Source organism: Chelon labrosus (assembly GCF_963514085.1).
Source record: "Chelon labrosus genome assembly, chromosome: 20".
In the NCBI taxonomy this organism is placed as follows: Eukaryota; Metazoa; Chordata; class Actinopteri; order Mugiliformes; family Mugilidae; genus Chelon; species Chelon labrosus.
In genome coordinates, this window is record NC_140353.1 from 21,632,405 (window position 1) to 21,638,744 (window position 6,340).

Consider the following 6,340-nt stretch of genomic DNA (forward strand, 5'->3'; position numbering starts at 1 on the left):
AAAACAAGTTTTAAATGGAGACGCTACCATTGCTCTCTATAGGTTGCTGACATTTACTGTTTACCCGGGCAAAGAGGAGCCGCAGAGAGGGAGAGGCAGGAAAGACGGAGAGATGTAAACAACTGAGGTTGTTTTCTTCTTCCCCTGACTGAGTTGAAGAGCCGCTCTCTCAACTGCGGGTGTATGGCTGCAATAACAGTAACTAATCGGGCTCTGGTTGGAAGACGAAACGGCCTTGTGTGTATATTTAGAGAGAGGAGCTGGGGTGAAATCAAGCCAGCCAGACATTTCATTCAACCACCGCTTTTACATGTGTGTTCTTGCTCTGGCTCACTGTGGGCCGAATATACCTGAAGTCCGTGGGTGGACAGCAGGCACCCCACTCCCTCTCCTTCACAAACAGCAAAACACGGAGTGTACTCACCCACGGTGCTGGTCTGACCCTGTGGGTGTGGTTTCTGCTCCATCAGGTCCTTTACCAGTAACAGCCTGTGATTCAACACCATATTCAACATGCAGGGTATGGCATAAGCTGTGTTTTGGATATTACACCACCAATTTTGTACATTTTTAAGTCCTTATTCCTCACAGTGTGGTGGTTGGACAGTTTTTGTGTAGGTGGACCTCTGCCATTCAATCTACTTCAGTAAATATACCATAATGATTTAATACAGGGGATCAAACTAATGCAAATAAATGCAGTAAAGTTATCAAAAGCTCTTTACCAATTCAAGTCAACAATCAGTGTTAAGTGTTAAGGCACACTCAATACTCCATACTGGTTTAATATAAACTTACTAATATTAATTCAATAATCTTTCTCGAGGGGGAGAGTCATTCTGTACTAATTACTAGTCTTTCAATTTCAATTTCAATTTCAATTCTGAAAAAGACAACTCTCTTTAGTCCTTTCAATTCTGTTCAGTTCCATTTTATTTATATAGTGTCAATAACAATTCCGATTGAATAAAGATAGTTTACAGAACCCACCCTGAAACCCACTGAGCACGAACTAAGGTGACGGGGGCAAGGGAAAGCTCCCTTTTAACAGGAAGAAACCTTGAGCAGAACCCATCTCATATGGAGGGACCCATCTGATTGAGGCCAGCCAGGTAGAGACGGATAAAGAGAAAGGAGAGGAGGACACACGGCAAATGAAATGCTGTACATGGTATCCTAGGTTAGAGAAACTGGAGCATCATAGCTGAGTATTCTGTAATAAAGAGGTGTACTGTTGCGTGTAAATAACTCATTCAGGTGTTTGAACGCTGCACAGTGCCTGCACACAATCACATCTGGGACTCTATGCAGTAGGAGATAAAAGTATGTCGTATTTAGTTGATAAAAAGCATGGAAATGCTGACCTGTTCAGGTCTGTAGCACACAAGTTACAGGATGCTGGTTTCCCAGCACACACAGCTGAATAGGTTAGGGAAATGGCCACAGTCTGAAGCAATGAGCAACTATACTGGTATTTACACAATGAGATGGAGAGTCAGATGTCTCTGTGTTTTCTCTGAATGCCATATGCTCACTGAGTCTTGTGTAACTAAGACGTTGATGATCCAGTCACTGATCAGCTGTAACTGCTCTGTCCAGATCCAAAACAATATTCCCCAGGGGAAGCCCGGAACAAATGTAATAAATGACCATGACAGAAGTAGCATCTCTTTTCTTCTGATACAGATTCATGTGTAAACCTGCTGGCTCCTGTTCATTTTTTTCTTCAGCTACTTGGATCGTGTCATGATTACCGTAAATTCCGGACTATAAGCCGCTACTTTTGTCACTCGCTTTGGACCCTGCGGCTTATACAACGGCGGATGGATTTTTACAGCTAACGGTCACCAGGGGCGCACTATGTCATAGACGATGACACGAGGATTAGAACTGACTTTTCTGGTATAGTAGGCTGGTTATTTTGATACAGTAAACGGCCGTGTTACTGCACCTTTACTGCTGTGTTGGCTGTTTTAGAAAAAGATGCTGGTTATTTTGTTGAGCAGCCGGGTTACTGCACTTTTGCTGCCGTGTTACAGGCAAGCACTTTTACAAACAAATTAAATTTAGCCATTTAACGTTATTGCCTCGTCAAGCGTTGTAAGCTTTGTTTTTTGTTATACTGCACTACTACGGTACTATGACTGCAGGAAGTGCGCTAGGAGCGCACCGTTGTATTATTTGTGTAGGCCTACTGCACGAATGCTGTTTGTAATGTCAATGTGAAATGATGAAACATGATGTGAAAGTTTGATCGATTGATTTTTTGTTTGATTGATCGAACGATTTATGTTTGTCAAATGTAAATAAATGGGACGCTTTGCGTTTCCAAACAGTCATTTCTGTCCCGACAATCCCCTCCGTGGTAGAAGAAACCCTTACGGTAATTAAACATTAAAACACCAGCGGCTTATAGTCGGGTGCGGTTTATGGCACAATCTGTAGTTTCCCCAAAATTTAGCTGGTGCGGCTTATATTCAGGTGCGCCTTATAGTCCGGAAAATACGGTAGGTATATATATATATTTTTTTTTTTACATATATCATTATAACTTTTTGTGTTACTGATTAAAGGAAATGTGTTATTGGATTAGGAATTTACTCAGAAGACAAAACATCTACTGCAGTAAATGTTTTACAGTGGAAAGCAACAGAATTTCAACACACTTCTGTGTTGTCATGCTATTCTTCTCATCTCCCTTCCTCTCGTTTTCAACTGTGACCTTTGAACCCCATGTGACCCAGGCTTAATGGGACTTCCTGCTGGACGATAGCAGCTGCCAGAAGCAGTTGATTCTGCCAAGATTAATACACACACTCTCACACACTTACGCATATTCTCCTTCCTATAAACAGACGGCACACAGATCTCGTAATACACACTTTCCACAGTTTCAAAGACCTCCTATTTTCTCTCACACACACACATTTAAACCTTTTTTCTCTTGGGACCATTTGCACACTTTGTGCATTCATGCACACAAGCTTACAACATCTCAACTCCCTCCAGAGGAAGGATTCTCTTACAAAAACAAATACAATGACACACAAAGGACGCTTTGGTTTTTCGCATACAGCGTTCTTTATTAACAGCTCCAGATTCACCTGACAGCTATATTTATTAATCTCCTAAAACCAATAAACACTATTAACTCACAGTCATCCTGCCATAAAATCACTTCTTCGGACAGGAAGTAAACAGATAATGTTGAAAGAACCACATTTTCTTAAAAGGAATGTGTTGCAAAACTCTTGACTGCATCATTTGGAAGGAAAACACAATACTGAAGAAATACGTCTTTGCAATTAGTTTCTGGTGATGACAAGTAACCCTCATAGAGTCCCAAATGAAGGGAGGAGATAGGACAGAACCCCCAGAAATAAATGTGGAATTGTCAATAGTCAGAGAAACAGTCAAGTTTGGCCAAAGTACTTATATTCAAGCTTAAGGCCCCGTTCAGACCTTGCATTAAAATCTATCAGCAGGGTTCTGTCTTGGCCTGGGGAGGACTGGGTTCTAACACTGTTAATCTGGACAAACTGATCTTGGAATGAGACAAGATATTTTGACAACAGTTGCAACAGTTTAAAACTGAAGGGTGTAGAACAGGGTGAGGATAGGCTGATAAGTGTGGAGTTGTCAAGGAGCAATACTGGAGTTCCTTCTTGTTGTAAATGATACCCAGGATCTTCTTCAGTGATCTCCGTTTCATCCAGAACATCCCTCCCAGAATCAAAAATGTTATGGTTAGAAGAACAATGACAGAATGACAATGATGATTAAAGATCAGTAAGCAGGACTGGTTGAAGAAAGTGAAGAGAAAGATTATTGAACAAGTGAATTGAGTGATTTTGACAGCTTCAGCAAAGCTGACGTGATGAAGGCAGTGGAGCAGAAAGAACATCACACATTCTCCCAAAGACGAATGCAGACAGAACGTGAAGACTTGTGGTGGTGAAGCTGGTCCTGGCCAGGTTTGGAACATAACCTCTGTCATTTTTGCACAGAAACAAATGAAGTAAATTGTAAATTAATACACTTTAGAGCTGCTGCCCTGGTAGACTACATCAAGCTTGCCCCTTTTTTCCAGTCTACGTACTAAACTAAGGTAAATAGCTGTTTTTTTACAGTTCTAAAACTTTCTTATATGAGCCAAAAAGAAAAAATGCTTATTGTGAATATCACTGTAATGTCACTAAAATCATCAAACAAATAGAGAATCTCCAGTTGGTTTTACTACAACACTTTATATTGAAAATACAGCTTTCCCCTCATTTTGAGCATTTTTATTGAGAATATAGCTCAATAATTCTACTCTTATTCATTGAAGGATCATCAAGATCATGTCACACATTAGCTCCTGCTGGTCATACCATAACACCCAGGAGGTGCAATCACATCACGTATTCATTGGTTTGTAAGTCATAAGGAAATTATCCCTGGCCATTTTAACAGTTGTGAACTAAAACACATGGCAGCTGACCATTAGTCTTGTTGACATCAAAACATGTGTGCAACCATGACTACAGAGAAGCAGTAATGTGTCATCAAACCTAAAAACCAGAAGCTGTCAGCTAAAGATAACAATCACAGACTACTCAGGATGACACTGTTTGTTTCACACTCTGAAGTTAAAGAAAGAGATCCTGCTGTTGCTAAGAAAAGGAGGGTTAGTAAAACCAAATGAATATGTTTAAAGGTCACAGAGTCACACACACACATACAGATGGACACCAACACACACTGCTGCACATTGTCACTGCATGGCTCCACCCAGCAAACACACACCATTAAAAGAACAGACGCTGTCATTTTCATAATACAGTTTTAAAGCTTTATAAAAATATTCTATATCACATTCATCACCATTAAGGTATATCATCGAACATTTGACCATAATGTTGAAGTTCCATAACAAGTGACCATAATGTGTGTCGGTTCAATCTTCCCCTTTAAAGTTTGGACCATGTTAGATTTCCATAACACCAAAGATTTTGACCATAATTGAGTATTATTAATACATTTAGAGCAACTGTACTGATGGTTTTCAAAGAAAATCACCATCATATTGTCATTCTCATGTCATTCAGTGATAAATTGACATTCAGTCTCTTAACAAAATCAATTTTTGACATTGATAATAACAATTTAGTGCCATTCTCAGACATGCAGATAACAACATGTAGACACTGGAGACAATTTCCCTTGATATTCATGATGCAGAAGCAGGTCTGGGCAGAGCAGGCAGAGCAGATGCATGCCACAGACTGTCCTTATTAGAGCCTGGACTGAACTTCTGCCTTCACCAATAACAGCATGAAAAAATATCAACGTCAATTAAAGCCACTTAACACGTAAAATTGTGTTTTAAAATTAGTTATAGTAATAAGTTTTAAAATGGCCAACATGCATTTTAAATATTTCAAAATAAATAGTAACACTGTGTAAAACCAATATAAGCCATTTAACATGTTTTTCAAAGGTGAAGTCAGGGTAAGTGTTACAAAATCTAAGACGGATGGACAGTTAGGTCAAATGATTAGGAAATTAGTGATGATGTGTTCTCTGAATGCATGAAACAGTTTGGCTGCAACAAACTGACAGTGGATACGGAAAGTGTTCAGACCCCCTTAAAAATTTCACTCTTTGTTATGTTGCAGTCATTTGCTAAAATCATTATGGTGATTTTTTCCCTCATCAATGTACACAGCACCCCATTTTGACAGAAAAACACAGAAATGTAGACATTTTTGCAAATTCATTAAAAAAGAGGAACTGAAATATCACATGGCCTTAAGTATTCAGACCCTTTGCTGTGACACTCATATTTAACTCAGGTGCTGATCATTTCTTCTGATCATCTTTGATATGGTTCCTCACCTTCATTGGAGTGTTCAACTAAACTGATTGGACTTGATTAGGAAAGGCACACACTTGTCTATATAAGACCTTACAGCTCACAGTATATGTCAGAGCAAATGAGAATCATGAGGTTGAAGGAACTGCCCGAAGAGCTCAGAGACAGAATTCTGGGAAGGCACAGATCTGGGCAAGATCACAAACGAAATTCTGCTGCACGTTCCTAAGAGCACAGCGGCCTCCATAATCCTTAAACGGAAGACGTTTGGGATGATCAGAACTCTTCCTAAAGCTGGCCGCCCGGCCAAGCTGAGCAGTCGAGGGAGAAGAACCTTGGTGAGAGCGGTAAACAAGAACCCAGAGATCACTGTGGCTGAGGTCCAGAGATGCAGTGGCCATAATTCTAAGCGATATGTGTGGAGAAAACCAGGCACTGATCATCACCTGCCCAATACAGTCCCAACAGATGACTGGTTGCAAT